This window comes from Equus asinus, chromosome 2 (genome assembly GCF_041296235.1).
Source record: "Equus asinus isolate D_3611 breed Donkey chromosome 2, EquAss-T2T_v2, whole genome shotgun sequence".
Classification (NCBI taxonomy): Eukaryota; Metazoa; Chordata; class Mammalia; order Perissodactyla; family Equidae; genus Equus; species Equus asinus.
The window spans coordinates 83,050,859-83,063,126 of record NC_091791.1 but is presented as its reverse complement, the minus strand read 5'-3'; the positions used below and the strand labels follow the sequence as shown (position 1 = coordinate 83,063,126).

General features: G+C 45.3%; 1 long non-coding RNA gene across 1 annotated transcript; it reads left to right on the top strand.

Annotated features, from left to right (window-relative positions):
- Nucleotides 1-251: 251 nt before the first annotated feature.
- On the top strand, nt 252-4,573 carry LOC123280894 (uncharacterized). The gene is made up of 4 exons (XR_011496270.1): nt 252-386; nt 1,208-1,338; nt 3,153-3,258; nt 3,714-4,573. It is a non-coding gene; the product is annotated as an uncharacterized lncRNA (long non-coding RNA).
- The last annotated feature ends 7,695 nt before the right edge of the window (nt 4,574-12,268 follow it).

Sequence of the window (12,268 nt, the reverse complement as noted above, 5' to 3'; positions counted from 1 at the left end):
CCAGTGACCTGTCAGCCAGTGCACAGCTCTCACTGAGAAGTTCCCGTGCACAAGTCACCTTGGGGATCCAAGTGCCTGTGAACCATGGCTCGGGGCTTACATAAATTGAATTAGGGAAGTGAGACATGCGCACATGAGAAGTTCCAGAAGCAGCGAAGGATTGTTGCAGACCCTGAGTGAGTGCAGTAGTGGGCGGGCTTTGAGAGGAGGTGGGGCTGGCGCTGAGGCTTGAAAAAGAAACAGTTATGTTAGGAAACCAGAAGACGGGAGCGTGCTTTGGGCACGGTGAGAAAGGAGTGGATATTACGTGCAAGTACGCTTGAGAAAACGCCATTGCTCAGCACGGCGGCGCTGGGGCCCATGGCGGGGGGCTGGAGCAAAGGCAGGTTCGAATCCATCTTTGGAAGTCCTTGAAAGTTAGGCTAGGGGTTTGGAGTATATTCAGAGGGGAGCTGTGCGAAAGTTTTGGTAAGGAGGATGAGATTCAATCAGACAGTATTTATTGAGAACATACCATGTGACAGGGACTGTGGTAGGTCCCAGGGGCTCAGCCATGATTCAGACATGGTCTTTGCCCTGAGAGAGGTTCTTGTTTGGGGGACATGACAGGTAAGAAGCAGATACTTTCAGTAAAATACGGTAAGTGCTATGGTGGAAATATTCACATGTTGCTGTCAGACCTTAAGGATGAGGCACAAAGCCTGGTCACATGGAGCATGGCGTGGGAGGTAGGGAAAGGCATGTGATGAAATTGTTGGCAACAGGAGTTTGTGCTTTATCCTGAGGGCAATGGAGGGAGGCAGGGGAGACACAGTGCCCCGGAGGATGAACCCGGAACCAAGGGAGTGGCAGGGAGGACGTGAGAGAACTTAGGAGATAGATGAGCAAGGGGAGGGAGGGAGAGAGTAGGAAGCGGTCATGAATTTAGGTGGATGAGTCTGGCAGCGCTCTGAAGGAAGGACAGGGTAGGAAGACACTAGGAGGTCAAGACATCCAGCAGGAAGCCATTGACCTTGGCTTGGCGTGAGGCGATAGAAGCTGGCACTGAGAAGAACAAGAATGAAAGAGAGGGCAGGCCCCTTCCCAGCTCTTAGGATGGTGGTGCCGCCTTGCTGAGGATGATGCATGGGTTATTCAGGGGAAAGAAGTCATCTCAGTGCCACCAGTTACCTCTTTTAAATAAATCTATTCATTCTTTTTGTTATAGACAAAGAAGATGAAAATGTCCCCCAGCCTCTCAAAGACCACACCCACTGCTGACACTTGGGAAATATTTTTGTCAAGTGATTTCTCCTGCATCGGTTTTTACTGTTGTAATCATCCCATGTCTACAATTTTGTATCCTGCTGTGTGTAACATTCTAGTTTGTATATTTTTTGCGTGTTAAGTTTATCCTTGTTATTACAAATGTTCATATTTTTATATATATTTACATGAAAAGGCTCAAGTCACGCCTTTTTTTTCTTCCTTAGCCGTAGACTTTGAAAATGTTGCTTCCTTTCTATTCTTTCTCTCTCTCCCCGCTCCTTCTTTTCTTCCTTTCTTTCTTTTTCTTACACTTTCTAGTTCCCTCCTCACTGCCTACTTTCATTTCAAGTCCCCCTTTTCCAGCATCATGAATGAGCCTGTCTTTCAAATCTGTAAGTATCTGTAAGACATACACCAGAGGATTGCTCTAAGGTCTACCCTCCCAGAAGTTTTGAGGAATCTGCTGGGCCGAGGAGATTTCTGGTGATGGCAGGCGTCACTCAGAGAGGCTGGGGTCTGGTGGCTCCTTATTCTAAGCCAGGGACAGTTGTCAAGATGAAGAGGAGAGGAAAGTGAGACTGGACCATGGTATGTAAAGTTGTTTCCGGATTTTCAAGCTCACAGAGGCTCAAAGAGAGGGAAATATAACATATTCTACTTAGAAAAAAAATATGTGGCCTGTCAACTAAGTCACTGACCCACACTTGGAAAGAGAGTTTTAATATTATATGGTGTTTACAGCGATGTTGCATAAGAACCGGTTCGCTGTTTCCTTGTTTGGTATCGTTAGTAGGTAGGTACACACAGCCTCTCTCTCTCTCTCTCTCTCTGTCTCTGTCTCTCTCTCTCTGTCTCCCTCTCTCTCTCCCCCCACCTCCCATAACCCAGTGAAATTTCCAAAGGAGCCTTTGTTCAGTAATCATGATAACAAGTTCTCTTTGTCCCATGTGCCTGTCACTGTCCCCAGCCCTTGTGTGTGTATTTCTCACGACACCGCCAGGAGGTAGATGCTATCATTATGCACAGAGAGGTTACCTCATTGTCCAAGGACACACAACCAGTTTGTGCCAGAGCCTGGATTCAAACCCAGGTCACCTGACCCCAAAGCCCATTCTCTTAGCCACAGCACCATACTCCTATTTCTCTGTTATGTACTTTTAGTTTCACAGTGTTCATGTAGAGGATAGAATTCCAGTGGGATTTTATTGCAGCAATAAACATGATGTTCAAAGCTCATTCAACTCGAATGTAGATTAGGTACCAAGAACTCTACATTTTTTACAGTTCAATTTTTGGGTGACTGCTTTTTTCAGGCTAGGTGTGGAGCGACTCAGGAAACTCCTTGCCTATTGCTGAACCATCCAGAGAACTGCTTAGTGCTCTGCCTTAGCAGTGCAGTCCAGCCTGAAAGATGGCAAGGCTTTGTGTTCATCTGACATCCACGACCAAGGGCCTCAGAGTTAGGACAGTGTGTTCCACTGGCCTAATCTAATTAGAACACTGCCATAACCACTCAGGTTTGTCCCTGGTCTGTCACAGAGTCCACCTCCCACCCTCCAAGGCTTCTGGTCCTGTCTCTTTATCAACTAGCAGAGTAGGAAATCTATGGAGTAGAGAACTTTGTGGGGAAGAGGAAGTCACCAATGTTGATTTCTGAAGTCCCCTTCTGTGTGCCTCCCTCCTGTAAAACTCTTGAATGACTTTCACTCCGTGTCGCAGCCCTGCTTGAAGTCCACCCACCCCCACTTGCCACATGCTTCCTGCCCCAAATGTCAAGGTTTTCATTTGACCATGATATAATGAGCTGTGTAAAATTAAAAACAGCTAAATACCATCTTATTTACAGTAATTTTCTATTTTCTGAAGTCATCACAAAACCTCTCCTTAACGACGCCAACCTCCAGATCATTCCAATCACCAAGGGGAAGCCCGGGCACTACAGCCACCAACCACAACGTAAACTGCCCAGAGCCAGAGGGCTCGCTCGCCCTCACTCTGTCCTCACCCCGGGTGGGTCTTTCCATCACATGCTTTTTCGGCAACAGGGAGCCAGAGCAGAGGGAATGCTCAGTTTCCTTTCCAAAAACTGGGGACACTTAAAAATATCTCCAAGTAAGCAGCCAGGGTTCAGAGGAATGCTGTTCACAGTTGGAGCAGCCCAGTGTTGGGATTCAGGCACCCAAGTGCCCTCAAACCTGCACTTGCACTGTGGCCAAGGCCCAGCGCGTGAGCACCTGTAGCAGACCCCCTTGGTCCGCTGTATCTCCATCTGGGTGGATGACCTGACCACATCCCTAATTCTCCTTAAGGCCAACACCTATGGACTGAATTGTGTCCGCCTCCCCCGATTTCATAGGTTGAAGTCTTAAACCCCAGTACTCAGAATGTGACTGTATTTGGAGATAGGGCCATTAAGGAGGCAATTAAGGTTAAATGAGGTCATAACGTCTATCCTAATCCTGTAGGTCGAGTGTCCTTATACGAGGAGGGAGAGACACAAAGGATGTGCATGTGCTGGAGGGAAGGCCACAGGAAGACACAGTGAGAAGGCAGCCATTTGCAAGCAAAGGAATGAGGCCTTAGGAGAAATCAGACTTGTTAGCACTTGATCTTGGACTTCCAGCCTGTATTTTGAAAACAAAATTCATTTCATAATTTGGGCCCTTACTGGATTTTTTTTTTTTTTGAGGAAGATTAGCCCTGAGCTAACTGCTGCCATTCCTCCACTTTTTGCTGAGGAAGACTGGCCCTGAGCTAACATCCATGCCCATCTTCCTCTACTTTATATGTGGGACGCCTACCACAGCATGGCTTGCCAAGCGGTGCCATGTCCGCACCCGGGATCCGAACCGGCAATCCCCGGGCCCCTGAAGCGGAACGTGCGCACTTAACCATTGCGCCACGGGGCCAGCCCCCTGGATTTTGTTTTTTTTCAAATATATAACATGATTCCATATCTCAAAATGGATCATAGATATCAAACTTCAGTATGATTTCCTGACATAGTTAAGTCTGTATTTTTTCTTGCAAATTACCCATCCTTACAGTCATTCTTTTAAGCTTGTTGAGTATAGATTTAATATTGTCATGTGTGGTGAGTCTCTGCTTTTTATCAAGTTTCGTTCCTGGAAAGTTTATGACAAAGTGAATTGCCTTAAAGTAGATTATATTTTACCATAGGAACAAGAATAGAATTGAGAGTCTTATTCTTGATTTAACATCAAATGAATTTCAGATATGACCATAATATGTCACAAAAGCAAAAACACAGCAGTTTTAAACCCCTGTAATCGATTACAAGAGTAAAATTAATGTCCAAGCCATTTAAAACGGGATTAAGTAGATTATATATATTTTGTAATGAAAAGCACTCTCTCTGTGTATAAAATAGAAATGTCCCTGTTTTTCCACCTCTTCCCTGACAGTTCATTCTACACACTGGCACCAGATTCGTCTTAATAGATGAGGCTCCAAGTTGACACAGCTTCACTGGCTCCCCTTCACTTGTAGGATCAAGGTGAAACGCCTGAGCATGGACGTTCCCCCCAGGAGAGCCTCAGCTACTTCCCAGCCCCCTCTCACTGCCCAGCACTAGCCCACTGCTTAGCAAACTGGTTAGCAGCTCTGGGTCCTTCACGCACATCCCAGGCTTTTCTCGCCTTGGTGTCCCTGTTCTCTCTCTCCACCCGTTCAACCCTTGCCCATCTCTCTACCTACGCAAATCCCATTCCTCCTGCAAGGCTCTGCTCAAGTCCCTCTGCCTCCCAGGCCTCACCCAACGCCCCTGCAGCCCAAGAGGACTCACCTGCCTGACGCCAAATCACGGGTGGGCAGGTGACCTTGCCCGGGTTGGGACATCTCTCTATGCTGTGCCTGCTAGGTTGTGCTATCCATGCTGGACGGCTTAATCCATCTACCACTGTGCTTTGTAAAGAGAAGGGAGAGAAAACCAACTTTTGCTGAGGACCTACTATGGGCCAGGCACCGTGTCCCGCATTTTTATGCATGTTCCCTCATTGAATCCTTTCAACAACCTTACGCAGTAGGTATTAGTGTTTCCATTTTAACGACTGAGAATACAGAGAATGAATAACTCCTTCAAGTAAATCAGCTAAGAAACGATGGAATCAGAAGTGAAACTGAGAAAGTACACAAGAAGGATATAAAACCAGAAATCAGGAGATCTCCAATTCAATTAACCTCTTTGAATCTCATTTTTTCTCATTAACGAAGAGGGCTGACAATACCCACGTCACGGAAATGTGCGAATTAACTGCAGACATACTTTGGAAAGCCTTTATCAGCTATGGAGGTATTATTTCTCATGATGCCTAGCATACTCTGATGCACAGTAAATATTTGTTGCTAGATTGATTTCTAATTCTTCTCCTAAGACTTGTAATATCTGTCAGTCTCGCCCACCATGTCTCCCTGCTCTTAGCTGGTTATAATAATATTCATGTTTTCAACTGTGAAAAAGAAATCATGCTGTGATCTGCTGAGAACCATTTTCCGGTCCAGAGTGATCGCATAGTCAACACGTGCCTGCACGCGTTTACAAACATTGCTAATGTCCTCAGGAGACTTCTTTCCAGTATTTTCTAGTCTGTGTTGGGGAGTACTAACGAACTCCACTGCGTAAGACCAGTTTGTTTCTATTCTTTGGAAGATAACAATGGTCAACAATCATTGCTGTGTCTCCTGTGTGTAGGGCTCACTTAAATGGGCTGAAAACCCTTGATAGGGGGTGATTATCAGCTTTTTCTCTCCAGACCAAGCTACCTAAGAAAAGAAGCATTGGTCACATGCTAAGTCATTTATTTTTGCTGAGAGTTCCATTCCTTTGCATGATAATGGTAACCGTGTTTCGGCTTCTGACTTATCTTTCCACACCTGAATATTTGTGCACTGTATTCAGCATCTTTTGTGGTCTAGGTTTCTATTATTTATTTGGGTCTTCAGGTTTCCTTCTCTGTCATCGTCCTTCCTTTCATGATTACCCAGCTTAGCTCCTTGCAAACACATCTTCTTTCTTTATTCTCGTCACAGTATGATTTTGACCCTCAGCTTTCCTATTTAACCTTTCAGAAATTTCCTGAAGCAGTCTCCTCTTGCTCTGGTGTAATTAGAGTTCCTGTCTCTGAAACTCTATCCTCAGAACTTGTTCTTGTCCTTAATTTCTCTCCTGCTTGTAAATTTCCTTTCACCTAAAGGAGGAAAATCAGTAACTCTTTAAATTTCTTAACTGTAATTTTAATATCTTGGCTTCTTTTTATAGGAAACTTCCTTACCCTTTGGAGCTCCTTTTCCACCACAACTGACTGAACAAAATCAAAGTTATTTTTAAGATGGAATGGTCCACACAAATCGGTAGTAACAGCACTTTTGCGTAAAGTTAATAACTTCTAGATATAGATTTTATTTCTCTGTCAGATGTTTTTGCTCTATAAGATTACCCAGTGATTAAAACAGAGACCTCATCCAAACAAATCCATCCTATAGCACACAACCCTTTCCCTTCTGTGTCCAGGACACAAGCCTTTTTCACTCTGCCTAGTTCAACTCTTCATAAATATTAATTGATCCCATTGATTCATCTTTCCATCTTACATCCATTAATAGACACCTCTCTGGATGGACATCAGACAGTTTATCCACTTTAACCAGCCTCATCGATTCTCTTTTTTGGAGAACGCTTGCTTTAGAGAAGTCAGAGGAAACTTGCTTCTCCTCCTGCTTCCTTTGTCAGGTCTCCCGAGGAAGAGCCAATGGTGAGAGGAGGTCTAACCCCTCCATCTTTCCTGTCTTCCTCTCTGTCCTCATAGTGCCCTTTTTTGCCCCAGAGCATTCCCTCCTGTCTTCCCACAGGGCTCACCCTCCACACCACTTGTTACTCAGCGTCTGTGCTGCCCGCCTGTCATTGCAGTGGCCACCCTTCCAGGTGGCCTGGGTGGCCATCGTTCTTGGTCCATGGGTGTTCCCGGGAGTCCTGTTGAGCGGAGATGCGATAGGACCAGTGTCACTGATGGGATTACTAATGGATTGCTGACAGATGGGGCAGACAGGAGGTCAGTCAGAGCTACTCTGGCTGCGGTGACAGCTGGTCTTCCTTGGTCAAGCAGACCCAACTCTCCTCACAGGGGGAGACTCTGCTAGGATGGTTGGGATGGACTGAGGCAAATATGCATCCTCCGGGCAGTGGCCCTTTCCTTTGCTGGCTTTATTGAGAGAGAGGTCTCCAGTACAGAGTGGCCCTCTCCTTCCATGGGGCCACCTGAGGCAAAGAAACTGTTTCTGTGCTGCTTGAGTATAATCTCTTTGGGAAATGGGGTGCTTAATGCCTAGAAGAGGTGAGTCTTAAGGGAGCCTGAGAGGGAATTAGGTCACAGGTGCCCAGCAGACCCACTTGTACCAGCTGCTCTAGAAAGGAAAGCAGTCTTGTAAATAGAAGGCAGAAGCGTATACATGGTCACAGACAGAGGTCAGGGTGGAAGTGAGAACTGAAATTCAGGTTTCTTACCATTAGAGTCCCCTCTCCCCCACTGCCTGCCAGGGGAATAGTGAATAATAGATAGTAATAATAAGAAGAATAATAGTTAACCCATGTATGCTCTCTATATGCTAGACATTGTTCTAATGGTTTAATACATAACATTTAATCTTCATATCAACTACAATAGTCCCCATTTAACAGATGGGGGAAAGGGACACTCATAAGTTAAGTGACCAAGGTCACAAGAGAGAAGGGTGTGATACCAGGACTCAAACCCTGGCAGTCTGGGTCCAGAGTCCACAGTCTTATCCACATGTGTGTGTGTGCATATGCATGCCTGTGTTCATGCACATGTGCGTGAGAGAAAAGGAGATACAGACGTGGAGATGGTGATAAGCATATGGCTCATGTGGTTCCTCTCCAAAAAGTATTCCCAGACGAAATAATGGTTCCAAGAGTGCCTGTTAAGTCTTCTCCCATCCTTACCACAATCCAGCGAGATTTTTCAGTTTCTAAGTAAGAAAAAAGAAACTCAGAAAAGTGGAGCGAATTGCCCAGGACCACTCAGAGAGTACGGGTGACCAGGATTAGAATCAAGGCCACATTCTTTCCAGGAAAACCCCAGGCCTTGTCTGGAGAGGACCCCTCCCCTTGCCAAGTGCATGGGCCAATCAGATAGCTCACAGAACTCGTTCATAAGTTTTTTTGAATTTTTGTTACACATGTCATTGAAAGATCCTCATATCTATATCATCTGGCTGATAAATTTAATAAGATCTGATCTGACTCTATAGATCACTGGAAGAACAGAATGGACCCCTCTTTGCTGATCATTTTTGTAGGGAATATCAATCCAATATTCTGGATTCATTGACGGGCACGTATTTCCAGAACTAAAGAGATAGCCCAGTGATAGTCCCTAATGCTTATCCTTGAAGAAGGAGCTGCCCCCAAATGCAAGGAAAGATGCTACAAAAGACTATTCCTGCTCCTTAATTTAACCTAGCATCTGCTTGTTTTTGTCCTTCCCCTTCAAGGGGTTTTTTGACTAGCCAGAAGGTGAGAATGTTGTCTGAGTCCTAATCTGGACAAACTTGACCGGCGAACTCACGCGTGGCTTCAGGCAGCATCGTTTTGTGTGTGATTTCATCTGGAGGATGAAGGCATAGGTAGCTGGGGGAGCCACTGAAATGGGGAGGCCAGAGTGGCATCTGTCTCAGAAATTGTCTCAGGCCTAGCAGTGTAAATTCATGCTCAATCCCCGGGCCAGAAGGTCTGCAGGCATTGCTGTAGGAGCTGATTCATGGAGGGCTCAGGGAGGAGGGGGCAGGAACATTCTGCTTTGAGGGAGTGCCAGAGTCACGTGGGGTGGGGGAGGGGACTGTTACCTTCCCTTCCATAGGGGTCTGGGCAAGGGCGGGGGGAGCTGGATGTTCTCTGTGGGGTGGGATGGGGTGGGGGTGGGGAAGCCAGCAGAACAACGGCAGGGCTGCTAGTGAGCACCTGTGAGACACCCTTCAGGGCCCACAGAGATTCTTGGAAGGCGGCGCCGAGGACTGAAATCCTCTATTCCGTACTCCAGTGTGTTGGGGGGATCAGAGCCTGTGAAATCTGGGTTGTTACTGTTAATGTGACTCATGAGTATCCACACATCATTGGAGCCTGGCCTTATGAGAGCAATGCTCACATGAGTGGGGTGGTCCATGAATACAGGTGCGGTGGGTTCTCCACCACCAGGCAGCCTTTGAAAAGGAGGGAGGCTCACATTCGTGCTTGGGGATATAAACACATGATATAAGAATATATAAATATAGATACATTTCTCTTTGAAAAGATATCTCAAGGCCTTTAGTTCCAGGATTGTGGATACGATCCGAGTTACAGGAGCTCGGAGTGTGGAAGCCTGTGCCTGTGCGGACTTAGAGAAATAAAAGCACACAAAGTAAATCCTGGGATCAGCGAGGGCCCTGGAAAGCCCCTCGTCCGGAGGCTGAGAACACATGGGCCGAGTAACGGCACGTCCACCTTGGCAGGTGGGCTGCGTGACTGCCCGGGGGAGCTCCCCGCGGTGCCTGCTCATCCAGGGTATTTCCACAGGCATCCAGATACAGACACATTTCACGAGCATGGGGGTTCACCAGGAGCTCAGCCCACAGCTCCCACCCAGGCTTTCCAGCTCCCCCAACGCTGTCCCCAAAATTCCCAAGCAGCCGTTAGAGCCAGATCCCGTGCAAGCCGGGACAGGACTCTCCCGTGCCTTCACCAGTTCCGGGCAGACCACCAGCGGTGCCGGGCACAGTCCACGTATCTGCTAAGTCTTTCATCTTAATATGGTGTCTTGGTACTTTAATTAAAGGATCCCAGAAAGCTGATTCCTGAAGGAGGCTGGTGTTGAGCCAGGTCCTTATATAACACACCTACTTGCTATAAACAAGAGCACCACAGAAAGATTTCCTACTGCATTGAAAGCACTCCCTTCTTTTCCCGAAGTTTGGACAACAGCCTTGAAATGGTCATCAATAAGGACGACATTATTCCACATTTAATGTTGTACTTATGTGTTCTGTCCCTTTCTGTTCCCCTCCTTCTTCCCCCACCTTGAACTCCTCACCTTGGAAGGAAATAGAGACTTTTTCCTCAGTGTAATCCTCCTGAGCAGACTGCTAGGCCTGTCACCGATAGCGGCCGCCTTGGCAGCTGCATCGGTTGCTGAGGGCCTGGTGAGGGGCATGGATAAGCCTGTTGACAGAAGTGAGAGGAAAGGTCCTTAGCAACCCTTCTTGTCCTGCTGTTCTTTTCAGGCCCTCATCAGCTTTGCCAGAGGGGGAATTATACTGCAGGTTTCAGGAGCTGTCTTTGTCAGGGGACACAGCACAGTCAGCGGGATGTTGGAGGGAAATTCCATTAAAAGGAAGAGAGATAGAGTTGGATTATAAACAAAGAAGCGCATATCCTCTCTCACTTCCTGAAGCTGAGCCAAGTGACTTCCAGAAAAGGTAGGAAGAAGCTTGGCTTTATCTCCTAGTCCCTCTCAGCCCCCTGGCCTCTGTGAGTGGGTTTTGCTTTTTGAGGAAGCCTGAATACTACCCTCCCAACTCTTGATCTGCCTAGCTGTCTCCCTAATGTCGAGAGATTTCAGTTCCCAGATAAATGGCTGGAAATCGCTTCAGGGAGAGGGAAGACTGATGGTGATGAACGCTCTGGATGTGGCCCAGGGAGGAAGCCACCTGACGGCAGTGCATGCTGGGACTATCGTTCTCATGTACTCCATGAGGTCAACAAGAGGCAGGCAGAGCTCACATCGTATACCTGAGCTGTGTCACATGGACGCTTGCTGGAGCCTGGGGTCCAGGCTGGGAGACCAGACAGCTCAGCTCACCCACTCGTCACCTGAAGATGTGAGAAAGCTATTCAACCTCCTTATCCTCATTTATGTTTTGCCCCTTCATCTGTTAAGAAATGAGTTAATGCTTTATGATTTCCTATCACTTTTTTCTGTCAATTAATACTTATACTTTGAACAAGTTTTGTTTTCTACACTTCACGTCTATGTTACTTAGGACTTAAAATTTATGCCTGTTATTGATTTCATTCCTGAAGGTGATATTCTTTATCAACAAAATATTACCTTCTGGGACCCATCAATTTTTGCAGCCTTAAATTTTAATTTGACTGATACTAATTTTGTAATATTTATTTTCTTTTTGGTTTGTGTTTGCCTGGTGAATTGCTCCAGTCTTTTCATTTTTATGAGTTAGTATGCCTCTTTATAGGCAGCATGTAGCTGAATTTTCTAGGAAAATATAAATTAAGTCTATAAGAAGTAGGTGCCGTAATAAATCAATAGCTATAGAGGATACTAAGCAAGTTGTTGAAGGACTGCTTTCAAGAAAGTCAGAAGGCTCAGATAGGTGTATAGTTTATGGGTGAGTTTTTTCAAACTTAGAACAAAAAATTGATTCCCACACTAAATAAATCATTGCAAAACACATTAAAATATGTAACGCTTTCCAAATCAGTTTATAAATTTGTGTGATCTTGTTAACAAATCTGATGAACCTAGAACGAAAAAAGCAACTACACACCAATCTCATTGATAAGTACAGATAAAAAACTTAAAAATGTTTTAGCAAATCAAATCCAGAAGCATATTAGAAGAATAACATATCATACCAAGGAAGTTTTATTCCAGGAATGCAAGGAAGGTTCAATGTGAAGAAACTAATAATCGAGTTTATCACACAGACACATTTGAGAAAAAAATGATAATCTCAACAGATACTAAAAAGGCATTTGGTAAAATTCAACATTCATTCCCAATAAAACCAATCTATAACCAAATAACCAACATCACAGTTAACAATAAAATAATAAGGATATTCCCATTAAAACTGGGAAACTGATAAGGATGTTTATTACTTTCATTATTCTTAAACATTTTCCTAGAAAGTTCCGTTATAAAACATAGAGAGAAAATAAGTAAAAATATCAAAAAAGAGGAAAAAGTATTGCAAATTATATGACTGT